Here is an 18,642-nt window from a genome sequence, read left to right on the forward strand (position 1 = left end):
AGCAGACTAATTAGGAGCCTTTGTTTTTTTTACTTACTACTAAAAGACAAGTTGTCTAGTATGTTCACTATTTTATTTATGCCTGGTTCACACCAACGGCGCTTGCCGCGCTTTAAAGCGGCGAGCAAAGCGCCGTCATTTTTTCCACAAATATCCCGATCTCCGAAGTAATGCTATGCTTTGACGCGCTCTGATACGAATTCTTTCCCGCTTTGTTACCGTTCCTCACGATTTGATGCCGCTTTGATCCCGCTTTGATACGCTTTAAATCACGCTTTAAATCACGCTTTAAATCACGCTTTAAATCACGCTTTGATACGTTTTATTACGCTTTATTGAACTTTATTACGCTTTGATGCGATTATTATTTTGTGACTTTGACGAATAAATTGCGTGCACACACATAATATAATAAAAAAGAGAAATATGACAAAAAAATAAGAAAAAAATGTGAAAAACTCAGTATACTAAGTTTTCCCCACATTTTTTAGATTGATCTATTTATTTGATTTTTGTTTTTGTTTTATTATATACAAGATAAAACACATAATGTAATAAAAAAGAGAAATATGATAAACAAATAAGTAAAAAAAAAGTGAAAAACTCAGTATACTAAGTTTTCCCCACATTTTTTAGAGTTATCTATTTATTTGATTTTTCTTTTTGTTTTATTATATACAAGATAAAACACATAATGTAATAAAAAAAGAGAAGTATGATAAACAAATAAGTAAAAAAAAAAAGTGAAAAACTCAGTATACTAAGTTTTCCCCACATTTTTTAGATTTATGTATTTATTTGATTTTTCTTTTTGTTTTATTATATACAAGATAAAACACATAATGTAATAAAAAAAGAGAAATATGATAAACAAATAAGTAAAAAAAAAAGTGAAAAACTCAGTATACTAAGTTTTCCCCACATTTTTTAGATTTATCTATTTATTTGATTTTTCTTTTTGTTTTATTATATACAAGATAAAACACATAATGTAATAAAAAAGACAAATATGATAAACAAATAAGTTAAAAAAAAGTGAAAAACTCAGTATACTAAGTTTTCCCCACATTTTTTAGATTTATGTATTTATTTGATTTTTCTTTTTGTTTTATTATATACAAGATAAAACACATAATGTAATAAAAAAAGAGAAATATGATAAACAAATAAGTAAAAAAAAAGTGAAAAACTCAGTATACTAAGTTTTCCCCACATTTTTTAGATTTATGTATTTATTAGATTTTTCTTTTTGTTTTATTATATACAAGATAAAACACATAATGTAATAAAAAAAGAGAAATATGATAAACAAATAAGTAAAAAAAAAAGTGAAAAACTCAGTATACTAAGTTTTCCCCACATTTTTTAGATTTATGTATTTATTTGATTTTTCTTTTTGTTTTATTATATACAAGATAAAACACATAATGTAATAAAAAAAGAGAAATATGATAAACAAATAAGTAAAAAAAAAAGTGAAAAACTCAGTATACTAAGTTTTCCCCACATTTTTTAGAGTTATCTATTTATTTGATTTTTCTTTTTGTTTTATTATATACAAGATAAAACACATAATGTAATAAAAAAAGAGAAGTATGATAAACAAATAAGTAAAAAAAAAAGTGAAAAACTCAGTATACTAAGTTTTCCCCACATTTTTTAGATTTATGTATTTATTTGATTTTTCTTTTTGTTTTATTATATACAAGATAAAACACATAATGTAATAAAAAAAGAGAAATATGATAAACAAATAAGTAAAAAAAAAAGTGAAAAACTCAGTATACTAAGTTTTCCCCACATTTTTTAGATTTATCTATTTATTTGATTTTTCTTTTTGTTTTATCATATACAAGATAAAACACATAATGTAATAAAAAAGACAAATATGATAAACAAATAAGTTAAAAAAAAGTGAAAAACTCAGTATACTAAGTTTTCCCCACATTTTTTAGATTTATGTATTTATTTGATTTTTCTTTTTGTTTTATTATATACAAGATAAAACACATAATGTAATAAAAAAAGAGAAATATGATAAACAAATAAGTAAAAAAAAAGTGAAAAACTCAGTATACTAAGTTTTCCCCACATTTTTTAGATTTATGTATTTATTTGATTTTTCTTTTTGTTTTATTATATACAAGATAAAACACATAATATAATAAAAAAAGAGAAATATGATAAACAAATAAGTAAAAAAAAAAGTGAAAAACTCAGTATACTAAGTTTTCCCCACATTTTTTAGATTTATCTATTTATTTGATTTTTCTTTTTGTTTTATTATATACAAGATAAAACACATAATGTAATAAAAAAAGAGAAATATGATAAACAAATAAGTAAAAAAAAAAAGTGAAAAACTCAGTATACTAAGTTTTCCCCACATTTTTTAGATTTATCTATTTATTTGATTTTTCTTTTTGTTTTATTATATACAAGATAAAACACATAATGTAATAAAAAAGAGAAATATGATAAACAAGTTAAAAAAAAAGTGAAAAACTCAATATACTAAGTTTTCCCCACATTTTTTAGATTTATGTATTTATTTGATTTTTCTTTTTGTTTTATTATATACAAGATAAAACACATAATGTAATAAAAAAGAGAAATATGATAAACAAGTTAAAAAAAAGTGAAAAACTCAATATACTAAGTTTTCCCCACATTTTTTAGATTTATGTATTTATTTGATTTTTCTTTTTGTTTTATTATATACAAGATAAAACACATAATGTAATAAAAAAAGAGAAATATGATAAACAAATAAGTAAAAAAAAATGTGAAAAACTCAGTATACTAAGTTTTCCCCACATTTTTTAGATTTATGTATTTATTTGATTTTTCTTTTTGTTTTATTATATACAAGATAAAACACATAATGTAATAAAAAAAGACAAATGTGATAAACAAATAAGTAAAAAAAAAAGTGAAAAACTCAGTATACTAAGTTTCCCCACATTTTTTATATTCATTTATTTTTTCAATTTCTCTTTTTTTCCCCTTATATTATGTTTTATATCTTCATTTCTTTTATTTCTTTGTCATTTTAATAAATATCATTTCTTATGCTAGTTGACAATAATAAAAGGCATTTCTTTTAAACGTAACATATTCTCTTTATTATTAAGGAAGATGTTCTCAACATGCACAGCAAGCAACAAACTTGACCAAACAAAAAAGCACAAATAGTATCACTGTTCACCAATCAGGTTACATAATGTGGGGTTCATATGATACATTATGTTGTATGAGATGATACAAGAGAGTGGATCAACATTGTCCACAAAGTAGAAAGTTAAGAACCATTTTTGTTTACATTTTCATACAGAAAAATTATAGACAATAATGTCAAACAGCAAACTCTAACGGAAGTACAGAAACAATGATCATCGTATAAAAAAGGCAATGATGCAAAAGAGATTGGATTTGTAATCCTGTGTTGGTTTTACAAAAAAGTTTCAATGTCACTAGTCAATATCACAGTCACTTCCTATTTGTAGGTAAACCGTTTAAAATTTTTTGGCGAACTTGCCGCATGTCCCGCTTCACTACAAGCTTTCCCACGATCCATTAGGACCCTCACGCTTTAATCACGCTTTGTTACGCTTTAACGCCGCTTTGCATGCCGCTTTAAAGTGGTGTGAACCTAGCATTAAGGACTAAATTACAATAACAAACATATGTTTCATGTACCCTAAGATTTTTTGTTACAATAAAGAAAATAATGACATTTTTTGTGGTGCCCTTTTATTTAGAAAAGTACCGAAAAGTACCGAAAAGTATCAAAATACATTTTGGTACTGGTACCGGTAACAAAATATTGGTATCGGGACAACACTGCGTGGGAGTCAATGTGTGTTCGCCATGATATATGCCAAATAGTGATACATGCCAAATAGTGATGTGTGGAATATATGCCAAATAGTGATATATGCCAAATAGTGATGTGTGGAATATATGCCAAATAGTGATATATGCCAAATAGTGATGTGTGGAATATATGCCAAATAGTGATATATGCCAAATAGTGATGTGTGGAATATATGCCAAATAGTGATATATGCCAAATAGTGATGTATGGAATATATGTCAAATAGTGATGTATGCCAAATAGTGATGTATGCCAAATAGTGATATATGCCAAATAGTGATGTATGGAATATATGCCAAATAGTGATACATGCCAAATAGTGATGTGTGGAATATATGCCAAATAGTGATAGATGCCAAATAGTGATGTGTGGAATATATGCCAAATAGTGATTTATGCCAAATAGTGATGTATGGAATATATGCCAAATAGTGATGTATGCCAAATAGTGATATATGCCAAATAGTGATGTATGGAATATATGCCAAATAGTGATGTATGCCAAATAGTGATATATGCCAAATAGTGATAGATGCCAAATAGTAATGTGTGGAATATATGCCAAATAGTGATTTATGCCAAATAGTGATGTATGGAATATATGCCAAATAGTGAGGTATGCCAAATAGTGATATATGCCAAATAGTGATGTATGGAATATATGCCAAATAGTGATGTATGCCAAATAGTGATGTATGCCAAATAGTGATATATGCCAAATAGTGATGTATGGAATATATGCCAAATAGTGATGTATGCCAAATAGTGATGTATGGAATATATGCCAAATAGTGATATATGCCAAATAGTGATGTGTGGAATATATGCCAAATAGTGATGTATGCCAAATAGTGTTATATGCCAAATAGTGATGTATGGAATATATGCCAAAAAGTGATGTATGCCAAATAGTGATGTATGCCAAATAGTGATATATGCCAAATAGTGATGTATGGAATATATGCCAAATAGTGATGTGTGGTATATATGCCAAATAGTGATTTATGCCAAATAGTGATGTATGGAATATATGCCAAATAGTGATGTATGCCAATTAGTGATGTATGGAATATATGCCAAATAGTGATGTATGCCAAATAGTGATGTATGCCAAATAGTGATATATGCCAAATAGTGATGTATGGAATATATGCCAAATAGTGATGTATGCCAAATAGTGATGTATGTCAAATAGTGATATATGCCAAATAGTGGTGTATGGAATATATGCCAAATAGTGATGTATGTCAAATAGTGATATATGCCAAATAGTGATGTATGGAATATATGCCAAATAGTGATGAATGTCAAAAAGTGATACATGCCAAATAGTGATGTATGCCAAATAGTGATATATGCCAAATAGTGATGTATGTCAAATAGTGATATATGCCAAATAGTGATATATGCCAAATAGTGATGTGTGGAATATATGCCAAATAGTTATTTATGCCAAATAGTGATGTATGGAATATATGCCAGATAGTGATGTATGCCAAATAGTGATATATGCCAAATAGTGATGTATGGAATATATGCCAAATAGTGATGTATGCCAAATAGTGATGTATGCCAAATAGTGATACATGCCAAATAGTGATGTATGGAATATATGCCAAATAGTGATGTATGCCAAATAGTGATGTATGTCAAATAGTGATTTATGCCAAATAGTGGTGTATGGAATATATGCCAAATAGTGATGTATGTCAAATAGTGATATATGCCAAATAGTGATGTATGGAATATATGCCAAATAGTGATGTATGTCAAAAAGTGATATATGCCAAATAGTGATATATGCCAAATAGTGATATATGCCAAATAGTGATATATGTCAAATAGTGATATATGCCAAATAGTGATTTATGCCAAATAGTGATGTATGGAATATATGCCAAATAGTGATTTATTCCAAATAGTGATGTATGGAATATATGCCAAATAGTGATGTATGCCAAATAGTGATATATGCCAAATAGTGATGTATGGAATATATGCCAAATAGTGATGTATGCCAAATAGTGATGTATGCCAAATAGTGATATATGCCAAATAGTGATGTATGGAATATATGCCAAATAGTGATGTATGCCAAATAGTGATGTATGCCAAATAGTGATATATGCCAAATAGTGGTGTATGGAATATATGCCAAATAGTGATGTATGTCAAATAGTGATATATGCCAAATAGTGATGTATGGAATATATGCCAAATAGTGATGTATGTCAAAAAGTGATATATGCCAAATAGTGATATATGCCAAATAGTGATATATGCCAAATAGTGATGTATGTCAAATAGTGATATATGCCAAATAGTGATATATGCCAAATAGTGATGTGTGGAATATATGCCAAATAGTTATTTATGCCAAATAGTGATGTATGGAATATATGCCAAATAGTGATGTATGCCAAATAGTGATATATGCCAAATAGTGATGTATGGAATATATGCCAAATAGTGATGTATGCCAAATAGTGATGTATGCCAAATAGTGATATATGCCAAATAGTGATGTATGGAATATATGCCAAATAGTGATGTAGGCCAAATAGTGATGTATGTCAAATAGTGATATATGCCAAATAGTGGTGTATGGAATATATGCCAAATAGTGATGTATGTCAAATAGTGATATATGCCAAATAGTGATGTATGGAATATATGCCAAATAGTGATGTGTGTCAAATAGTGATATATGCCAAATAGTGGTGTATGGAATATATGCCAAATAGTGATGTATGTCAAATAGTGATGTATGCCAAATAGTGATGTATGGAATATATGCCAAATAGTGATGTGTGTCAAATAGTGATATATGCCAAATAGTGATATATGCCAAATAGTGATATATGCCAAATAGTGATATATGCCAAATAGTGATGTGTGGAATATATGCCAAATAGTGATTTATGCCAAATAGTGATGTATGGAATATATGCCAAATAGTGATGTATGCCAAATAGTGATATATGCCAAATAGTGATGTATGGAATATATGCCAAATAGTGATGTATGCCAAATAGTGATGTATGCCAAATAGTGATATATGCCAAATAGTGATGTATGGAATATATGCCAAATAGTGATGTATGCCAAATAGTGATGTATGTCAAATAGTGATATATGCCAAATAGTGGTGTATGGAATATATGCCAAATAGTGATGTATGTCAAATAGTGATATATGCCAAATAGTGATGTATGGAATATATGCCAAATAGTGATGTATGTCAAATAGTGATATATGCCAAATAGTGATACATGCCAAATAGTGATATATGCCAAATAGTGATAAATGCCAAATAGTGATGTGTGGAATATATGCCAAATAGTGATTTATGCCAAATAGTGATGTATGGAATATATGCCAAATAGTGATGTATGCCAAATAGTGATATATGCCAAATAGTGATGTATGGAATATATGCCAAATAGTGATGTATGCCAAATAGTGATGTATGCCAAATAGTGATATATGCCAAATAGTGATGTATGGAATATATGCCAAATAGTGATGTATGCCAAATAGTGATGTATGTCAAATAGTGATATATGCCAAATAGTGGTGTATGGAATATATGCCAAATAGTGATGTATGTCAAATAGTGATATATGCCAAATAGTGATGTATGGAATATATGCCAAATAGTGATGTATGTCAAAAGGTGATATATGCCAAATAGTGATATATGCCAAATAGTGATGTATGCCAAATAGTGATGTATGTCAAATAGTGATATATGCCAAATAGTGATGTGTGGAATATATGCCAAATAGTGATGTATGCCAAATAGTGATGTATGCCAAATAGTGATATATGCCAAATAGTGATGTATGGAATACATGCCAAATAGTGATTTATGCCAAATAGTGATATATGGAATATATGCCAAATAGTGATGTATGCCAAATAGTGATATATGCCAAATAGTGATGTATGGAATATATGCCAAATAGTGATGTATGCCAAATAGTGATGTATGCCAAATAGTGATATATGCCAAATAGTGATGTATGGAATATATGCCAAATAGTGATGTATGCCAAATAGTGATGTATGTCAAATAGTGATATATGCCAAATAGTGGTGTATGGAATATATGCCAAATAGTGATGTATGTCAAATAGTGATATATGCCAAATAGTGATTTATGGAATATATGCCAAATAGTGATGTATGTCAAAAAGTGATATATGCCAAATAGTGATATATGCCAAATAGTGATATATGCCAAATAGTGATGTATGTCAAATAGTGATATATGCCAAATAGTGATATATGCCAAATAGTGATGTGTGGAATATATGCCAAATAGTGATTTATGCCAAATTGTGATGTATGGAATATATGCCAAATAGTGATGTATGCCAAATAGTGATATATGCCAAATAGTGATGTATGGAATATATGCCAAATAGTGATGTATGCCAAATAGTGATGTATGCCAAATAGTGATATATGCCAAGTAGTGATGTATGGAATATATGCCAAATAGTGATGTATGCCAAATAGTGATGTATGTCAAATAGTGATATATGCCAAATAGTGGTGTATGGAATATATGCCAAATAGTGATGTATGTCAAATAGTGATATATGCCAAATAGTGATGTATGGAATATATGCCAAATAGTGATGTATGTCAAATAGTGATATATGCCAAATAGTGATATATGTCAAATAGTGATATATGCCAAATAGTGATGTATGTCAAATAGGGATATATGCCAAATAGTGATATATGCCAAATAGTGATGTATGTCAAATAGTGATGTATGTCAAATAGTGATGTATGCCAAATAGTGATGTGTAGACTAGTGCCGGAAGGACTACAAAAGGAGCTGCTCACCAACAAAAAGAACCAAACTGTGGATTCAGTTTGGCTTTGCCACGACTGACCGGAAGCTGCAACTGTTTCAGAAGGAACATGTCCTGCAGCGGCACACACTTCCCACAATGCATCTGTGCATTGCCTCGCTAACCGCAGAGTGAGCGCTAATTGTGTGTCCACCAGCAGAATGAGAACAGGTGGAAGAGCAGCCGGCCAAAATCACACTGTGGCTCTTCGACAATGAACATTTTTTTTTTTTTTTTGTAATTAACAGAGAAATAGTCGGGCGCCACATTGTGCTACAGAATGCAAATGAGGAAGTTGGAAGAAGGCGCCTTTGCAAGGGAGGGACTTGATGCTGTTGCTGCCAGAAATGACAGCTTTCTGGGCAGAGAAAGTCCAACACTGTCCACATTCATTCAGCAGGACTTGCCAGAAGATTTGTCCAAGTTGTGGCGACAAGCCGACCACAACCTTGTCCAGTAAAGTGGAATACCAAAGCCTTGTTCAGTAAAGTGGAATACCACAACCTTGTTAAGGTTTAAAGGCCTACTGAAAGCCACTACTACCGACCACGCAGTCTGATAGTTTATATATCAATGATGAAATCTTAACATTGCAACACATGCCAATACGGCCGGGTTAACTTATAAAGTGCCATCCATCCATCTTCTTCCGCTTATCCGAGGTGGGGTCGCGGGGGCAGCAGCCTAAGCAGAAAAGCCCAGACTTCCCTCTCCCCAGCCACTTCGTCCAGCTCCTCCCGGGGGATCCTGAGGCGTTCCCAGGCCAGCCGGGAGACATAGTTTTCCCAACGTGTCCTGGGTCTTCCCTGTGGCCTCCTACTGGTCGGACGTGCCCTAAACACCTCCCTAGGAAGGCGTTCGTGTGGCATCCTGACCAGATGCCCGAACCACCTCATCTGGCTCCTCTCGATGTGGAGGAGTAGCGGCTTTACTTTGAGCTCCCCCCGGATGGCAGAGCTTCTCACCCTATCTCTAAAGGAGAGCCCCGCCACCCGGCGGAGGAAACTCATTTCGTCCGCTTGTACCCGTGATCTTGTCCTTTCGGTCATAACCCAAAGCTCATGACCATAGGTGAGGATGGGAACGCAGATCGACCGGTAAATTGAGAGCTTTGCCTTCCGGCTCAGCTCCTTCTTCACCACAACGGATCGATACAGCGTCCGCATTACTGAAGACGCCGCACCGATCCGTCTGTCGATCTCACGATCCACTCTTCCCTCACTCGTGAACAAGACTCCAAGGTACTTGAACTCCTCCACTTGGGGCAGGGTCTCCTCCGCAACCCGGAGATGGCACTCCACCCTTTTCCGGGCGAGAACCATGGACTCGGACTTGGAGGTGCTGATTCTCATCCCAGTCGCTTCACACTTATAAAGTGCAATTTTAAATTTCCCGCCACACTTCCGGTTGAAAACGTCTATGTATGATGACGTCAATCGTTGAAACGGAAGTATGCGGACACATTGAATACAATACAAAAAAGCTCTGTTTTCATCTCAAAATTCCACAGTGTTCTGGACATCTGTGTTGGTGAATTTTTTGCAGTTTGTTTAATGAACAATGGAGACTGCAAAGAAGAAAGTTGTAGGTGGGATCGGTGTATTAGCGGCGGACTACAGCAACACAACCAGGAGGACTTTGAGATGGATAGCAGACGCGCTAGCCGCCGAACTCACCTTGACTTCCTCCGTCTCCGGGCCGCCGACCGCATCTGTGATCGGGTGAAGTCCTTCGTCGCACCGTCGATCGCTGGAACGCAGGTGAGCACGGGTGTTGATGAGCAGATGAGGGCTGGCTGGCGTAGGTGGATAGCTAATGTTTTTAGCATAGCTTTGTGAGGTCCGGTTGCTAAGTTAGCTTCAATGGCATCGTTAGCAACAGCATTGTTAAGCTTCGCCAAGCTGGAAAGCATTAACCGTGTATTTACATGTCCATGGTTTAATAGTATTGTTGATTTTCTGTCTAACCTTCCAGTCAGGGGTTTATTTCTTTTGTTTCTATATGCAGTTAAGCCCGATGCTATCACGTTAGCTCCGTAGCTAAGTGCTTCGCCGATGTATTGTAGTGGAGATAAAAGTCACTGTGAATGTCCATTTCGCGTTCTCGACTCTCATTTTCAAGAGGATATAGTATCCGAGGTGGTTTAAAATACAAATCCGTGATCCACAATAGAAAAAGGAGAGAGTGTGGAATCCAATGAGCCAGCTTGTACCTAAGTTAAGGTCAGAGCGAAAAAAAATATGTCCTGCACTGCACTCTAGTCCTTCACTCTAACGTTCCTCATCCACAAATATTTCATCCTGGCTCAAATTAATGGGGTAATCGTCGCTTTCTCGGTCCGAATCGCTCTCGCTGCTGGTGTAAACAATGGGGAAATGTGAGGAGCCTTTCAACCTGCGACGTCACGCTACTTCCGGTACAGGCAAGGCTTTTTTTTATCAGCGACCAAAAGTTGCGAACTTTATCGTCGATGTTCTCTACTAAATCCTTTCAGCAAAAAGATGGCAATATCGCGAAATGATCAAGTATGACACATAGAATGGATCTGCTATCCCCGTTTAAATAAAAAAAAAAAATTTCAGTAAGCCTTTAAGAGTCATTGAATGTGGCGTTTTCTCTCAAATTGCAAGGGAAGATCAGCTTCCCCTACAAAGTCAAAAAAGTGGTCAAATATGTACTTTTGTGTTTACATTAAATTGACTAAATATGCTCTAGAATTGTTCAACTTTTGTTCAGAATCAGCTTTCACAACTTTTGACGGCACTTTCTTCTCATTCATGGTGGTCGCGTCACAGGGCGTTAAACTTGCGTTGAAGCTGAGTGAGCAGTGACTTCAGTGGGGGAGCAAAGAGTGGGTTGTTCCACAGCAGTCATTTGATAAATGCTCAGATTTGTCCCGCCCATTTGACGCTGATTATGTCTGAAAGTGTATAGAAAGTGGGCTCGGTCTGACACTCAGCTTCCGCATGATGATTGGATGATCTGTCTGAGGCTGGATCCCTTTTTGACTGACAGCAAAATGAGCGGATTAACCATTTTGAAATATAAACTGAGCATTTTTCAAGTTTTGTTCCCTTGTTCTGAGTTGATATGGAAAAATTTACATTTTCTTTGTAAAATCTAGCATCTTTATATCTTTGATCTTTGATTGGATCTACACTGGTGTTTAGAGAACAGCTGGAAATCAGCTTCCCCAACCTGAAAGACCAGCAGCCACCACTGGTCCCGACGGGCGATTGGATGACGGAAGGGAAAGTATGCATTTTAAGAAAGATGGTTGTAGAAGTTTTGGCGGTTTTTTTTTTTTTTAAAGTAATTTTTGATCGGCCACCTCCTCATCACCCCGTCATCCTTTTGACATCCGGGCAAACACCGTAATGTCTTATATGGATCACAATCCAGGAGATTGGTAACTTCAGTCGACAAGGGAAATATCCCGGTGTCTTCCAGAAAATTGTGAAGAGTTGTCCAGTGTGCCAAAGTGCTGCCACACTCACAGTATAGCAGACCTACATGCATGTTTGATGTTGCTGTCAATCATGTCTAGCTTGCTTCCACCCCTGGTTACAAAAGTCTCATATTGATGGAAATGGGGGAACACAGTTTTCATGTTAGCTTGATTAAAGGCCTACTGAAATTAAATGTTTTTATTTAAATGGGGATAGCAGATCCATTCTATGTGTCATACTTGATCATTTCGCGACATTGCCATGTTTTTACTGAAAGGATTTAGTAGAGAACATCGACGATAAAGTTCGTAACTTTTGGTCGCTGATAAAAAAAAAGCCTTGCCTGTACCGGAAGTAGCGTGACGTCACAATTTGAAAGGCTCCTCACATTTCCCCATTGTTTACACCAGCAGCGAGAGCGATCCGGACCGAGAAAGCGACGATTACCCCATTAATTTGAGCCAGGATGAAAGATTCATGGATGAGGAACGTGAGAGTGAAGGACTAGAGTGCAGTGCAGGACGCATCTTTTTTCGCTCTGACCGTAACTTAGGTACAAGCTGGCTCATTGGATTCCACACTCTCTCCTTTTTCTATTGTGGATCACGGATTTGTATTTTAAACCACCTCGGATACTATATCCTCTTGAAAATGAGAGTCGAGAACGCGAAATGGACATTCACAGTGACTTATCTCCACGACAATACCTCGGCGAAACACTTTAGCTACGGAGCTAACGTGATAGCATCGTGCTTAACTGCATATAGAAACAAAAGAAATAAGCCCCTGACTGGAAGGATAGACAGAAAATCAACAATACTATTAAACCATGGACCTGTAAATACACGGTTAATGCTTTCCAGCCTGGCGAAGCTTAACAATGCTGTTGCTAACGATGCCATTGAAGCTACTTAGCAACGGGACCTCACAGAGCTATGCTAAAAACATTAGCTATCCACCTACGCCAGCCAGCCCTCATCTGCTCATCAACACCCGTGCTCACCTGCGTTCCAGCGATCGACGGTGCGACGAAGGACTTCACCCGATCATCCGTGCGGTCGGCGGCTAGCGTCGGATAGCGCGTCTGCTATCCAAGTCAAAGTCCTCCTGGTTGTATTGCTGTAGTCCCCCGCTAATACACCGATCCCACCTACAACTTTCTTCTTTGCAGTCTCCATTGTTCATTAAACAAATTGCAAAAGATTCACCAACACAGATGTCCAGAATACTGTGGAATTATGAGATGAAAACAGAGCTATTTTGTATTGTATTCAATGGGGTACCGATACTTCTGTTTCACTGGCTACGTCACGCGCATACGTCATCATCCAAAGACGTTTTCAACCGGAAGTTTAGCGGCAAATTTAAAATTGCACTTTATAAGTTAACCCGGCCGTATTGGCATGTGTTGCAATGTTAACATTTCATCATTGATATATAAACTATCAGACTGCGTGGTCGGTAGTAGTGGCTTTCAGTAGGCCTTTAAAGTCCCCTGCCACGATGATAACTCCCTCTGAAAACTGTCTTTGTACTTACTGGTGTGTCCACTACAAATACAACAAACTCCTGGAGACGATGTTTAGTAAGGTAACGGCGACCATCCACCTGCATAAAGATAGTGACAAAATTCCTATTAACAGAGCAATCCAGCAGGGAGACACTACACTACATCCCCTAAACTCTTCAACTCTGCACATGAGGCAATCTTTCGTAAAATCAGCTGGGAGAGAAAAGGAAAAAACATAGATGGTGAAAGATTAAACCACCTACGATTTGCTGATGACGTCATCCTAATCGCAGAGGATGATCACAAGATAGAGGAAATGCTTGATGAACTTAGCATTGAAAGCAAGAAAGTCGGCTTGAAGATAAACATGAAGAACACCAAAGTCATGTGCTATATATATATATAGGACAGCAAATTAGAATGGATCACAAACTATTGGATGAGGTCAAAAGAAGGAGAAGAGGTGGTTGGAGTGCATTTGGGAACCTCAATGATGTCATGAGAAGCAACATCAATCAACCAATCAATCAATCAATCAATGTTTACTTATATAGCCCTAAATCACAAGTGTCTCAAAGGCCACAACGACATCCTCAGCTCAGATCCCACATCAGGGCAAGAAAAAACTCAACCCAATGGGAGGACAATGAGAAACCTTGGAGGGGACCGCAGATGTCGGGACACCACCCCTGGGTGACCGGTGCAATGGACGTCGAGTGGATCTAGCATAATATTGTGAGAGTCCAGTCCATAGTGGATCTAGTTAATAGTGTGAGTCCAGTCCATAGTGGATCTAGTTAATAGTGTGAGAGTCCAGTCCATAGTGGATCCATCATAATATTGTGAGAGTCCAGTCCATAGTGGATCTAGTTAATAGTGTGAGTCCAGTCCATAGTGGATCTAGTTAATAGTGTGAGAGTCCAGTCCATAGTGGATCTAACATAATAGTGTGAGAGTCCAGTCCATAGTGGATCTAACATAATAGTGTGAGAGTCCAGTCCATAGTGGATCTAACATAATAGTGTGAGTCCAGTCCATAGTAGATCTAACATAATAGTGTGAGAGTCCAGTCTATAGTGGATCTAACATAATAGTGAGAGTCCAGTCCATAGTGGATCTAACATAATAGTGTGAGAGTCCAGTCCATAGTGGATCTAACATAATAGTGTGAGAGTCCAGTCCATAGTGGATCTAACATAATAGTGTGAGAGTCCAGTCCATAGTGGATCTAACATAATAGTGTGAGAGTCCAGTCCATAGTGGATCTAACATAACAGTGTGAGAGTCCAGTCCATAGTGGATCTAACATAATAGTGAGAGTCCAGTCCATAGTGGATCTAACATAATAGTAAGAGTCCAGTCCATAGTGGATCTAGCATAATAGTGTGAGAGTCCAGTCCATAGTGGATCTAACATAATAGTGTGAGAGTCTAGTCCATAGTGGATCTAACATAATAGTGTGAGAGTCCAGTCCATAGTGGATCTAACATAATAGTGAGAGTCCAGTCCATAGTGGATCTAACATAATATTGAGAGTCCAGTCCATAGTGGATCTAACATAATAGTGTGAGAGTCCAGTCCATAGTGGATCTAACATAATAGTGTGAGAGTCTAGTCCATAGTGGATCTAACATAATAGTGTGAGAGTCCAGTCCATAGTGGATCTAACATAATAGTGTGAGAGTCCAGTCCGTAGTGGATCTAACATAATAGTGTGAGAGTCCACTCCATGGTGGATCTAACATAATATTGAGAGTCCAGTCCATAGTGGATCTAACTTAATAGTGTGAGAGTCCAGTCCATAGTGGATCTAACATAATAGTGTGAGAGTCTAGTCCATAGTGGATATAACATAATAGTGTGAGCGTCCAGTCCATAGTGGATCTAACATAACAGTGTGAGAGTCCAGTCCATAGTGGATCTAACATAATAGTGTGAGAGTCCAGTCCATAGTGGATCTAACATAATAGTGTGAGAGTCTAGTCCATAGTGGATATAACATAATAGTGTGAGCGTCCAGTCCATAGTGGATCTAACATAACAGTGTGAGAGTCCAGTCCATAGTGGATCTAACATAATAGTGAGAGTCCAGTCCATAGTGGATCTAACATAATAGTGTCAGAGTCCAGTCCATAGTGGATCTAACATAATAGTGTGAGAGTCTAGTCCATAGTGGATCTAACATAATAGTGTGAGAGTCCAGTCCATAGTGGATCTAACATAACAGTGTGAGAGTCCAGTCCATAGTGGATCTAACATAATAGTGAGAGTCCAGTCCATAGTGGATCTAACATAACAGTGTGAGAGTCCAGTCCATAGTGGATCTAACATAATAGTGAGAGTCCAGTCCATAGTGGATCTAACATAATAGTGTGAGAGTCCAGTCCATAGTGGATCTAACATAATAGTGAGAGTCCAGTCCATAGTGGGGCCAGCAGGAGATCATCTTGAGTGGAGACAGGTCAGCAGCCCAACTGATGCACAGATGAGTGGTCCACCCTGGGTCCCGACTTTGGACCGCTAGCGCGACCTTCATGGAGAGGGGTGCAGAGCAGAAAAGAAACGGCAGATCAATTGGTCTAAAAGGGGGGGTCTATTTAAAGGCTAGAGTAAACAAATGAGTTTTAAGATGGGACTTAAATGCTTCCACTGAGGTAGCATCTCTCACTGTTACTGCTAGAACATTCCAGAGTACTGGAGCCCCAATAGAAAACGCTCTATAGCCCGCAGAATTTTTTTGGGCTCTGTCTTCAACTATACTAAGTATTTCAATGCTTAGAATCTGCATGATGTACCAGTTACTATGGTCATCTAATTAGTTACTATGGGCATCTAATGAGTTACTATGGTCATCTAATGAGTTACTATGGTCATCTAATTAGTTACTATGGGCATCTAATGAGTTACTATGGTCATCTAATTAGTTACTATGGGCATCTAATGAGTTACTATGGTCATCTAATTATTTACTATGGTAATCAACTCCATCAACTTGCCCTGCAGTGGGCCGATCATGGCTGATGATGATGATGCCTTACTTGTGTTTAGACCAGGGGCCGTATTTATCAAGCTTCTTAGAATTACTCCTAAGAAGTCTGCTAAGAGTTGACTTAAGAGTAAAGAAATTCTTCGCTGAAAGCTGCACTTCAAAGTTAGTTATCAAGCGTCTTACTCACACTTTCAGCGAAGTGTAGGACTGAATCTTAAGTGTCACACTCAGAGCTGAATTACGACATTACTATGTGCCGTAAACGGAATTTTATGTGACGTCATTTCTGTGACGTCATTTCTGTGTCCATAGAAATGACCAATCACGGAAGGGAATCCCTTGTCTAAGAATAAAGAAATATCTTAGAAATATTTAAGTGGACAATGGGAGTGTTTATTTTGACAATAAACTACAAAATAATACAAAACAAACAATATTGGCAATGAATCAAAAATAAATGTTTCCTTTTTGTTGCACCTTTCCTGCTTCCTGCTCCCAGACCGTAGTCGAAGAGCGCAGGGGAGACACTTCTCCAGGGCCGATGTATGCTCGGGGAAACACCCTTCACTTTACCCGGCAGTGGGTCTCCACAGCGGACGAAAAACTAGTCCCCGCCCGCACTCACGCTACCGCTCCCTCTCTTCTCTCGCCCACACACTCACTGACGTCACTCACCTCACATGCTGTCACCTATTAAAGGGCCACACGCACACATACGCTACTCTCATAACATTTTCTTCCAATTCCTTAATTAGGCAACTATTTTGAAACTGGTGTGGGTGGCTCTATAAATACTAGCCCACTGCAGCCACATGCAGAAATCAACATGGGATTGACAATTATTAAATCTGTGACAACAACAATACCCGCTCTGTCTAAACGATACCGTTTGATCAGCTGCTCGTCATCAAACAAAGCCAGGACATTCTTCCGCTCCCTGAACGTTCGCGCACGTCTCTCCCGCCTCAGTGCCGTCCCCGGCTGGCAACTCCTAACCACTTAAGACACCTCTGAAGGTCTCTTAAGTATCGTGGAGAGTAGGAGTGATTCTTAGACTTAAGAACGTTGATAAATAGCTGGTATTCTTAAGTTTGAGAGTCAGACTAAATTTCGCAAATTCTGAGGACTTAAGTGTAAAATGGCACTCTAAGATGCCTGATAAATACGGCCCCAGACCTGGGCAAACTAAGGCCCGTTAAGCTTTTCAATCTGGCCCGCCGGGCATTCCAAAATAATGTTTTTGGATCTTTAAGTTGGAAACTGTAGCTGCCATTATGATGTGCAGTCATGTTTTCTAATGACCGTAAGTCTTCAACTATACTAAGTCTTTCAATGCTTAGAATCTGCATGATGTACTAGTTACTATGGTCATCTAATGAGTTACTATGGTCATCTAATGAGTTACTATGGTCATCTAATGAGTTACTATGATCATCTAATGAGTTACTATGGTCATCTAATGAGTTACTATGGTCATCGAATTAGTTACTATGGTAATCAACTCCATCAACTTGCCCTGCAGTGGGTCGATCATGGCTGATGATGATGACTTACTTGTGTTTACACAATAGTGGCTGGCTGTTGAGCATACTTGCCAACCCTCCCGTTTTTAGCGGGAGAATCCTGGTATTCAGCGCCTCTCCCGACAACCTCCCGGCAGAGATTTTCTCCCGACAAACTCCCGGTATTCGGCCGGAGCTGGAGGCCACGCCCCCTCCAGCTCAATGCGGACATCATGAACGGAGAAGTTAAACAGGACAATACTGCCTGTTGGAGCCAACATTCCTTATTTGTTTATATTGTTTTTATTTTTATTTTCTCTAATTGATTGTTGGGTTCAGCATGTTTAATTTCCTTTTCGGCAGATTGCTCCGCCCACTTCCTGTTAAGAACCAGGAAGTGTTGACAGGGAGGTGACTGTTGCTATGGTGCGGTTACCATGGTAGCCT

The 18,642-nt window shown here is 36.7% G+C and overlaps 1 protein-coding gene across 3 annotated transcripts in view; it reads left to right on the plus strand.

Annotated features, from left to right (window-relative positions):
- Positions 1-18,642, plus strand: part of ccdc88b (coiled-coil domain containing 88B) — a 174,192-nt gene that overhangs the window by 27,411 nt on the left and 128,139 nt on the right. The window lies entirely within an intron of this gene.

The sequence above is a fragment of the Entelurus aequoreus genome, linkage group LG04 (assembly GCF_033978785.1).
Source record: "Entelurus aequoreus isolate RoL-2023_Sb linkage group LG04, RoL_Eaeq_v1.1, whole genome shotgun sequence".
Classification (NCBI taxonomy): domain Eukaryota; kingdom Metazoa; phylum Chordata; class Actinopteri; order Syngnathiformes; family Syngnathidae; genus Entelurus; species Entelurus aequoreus.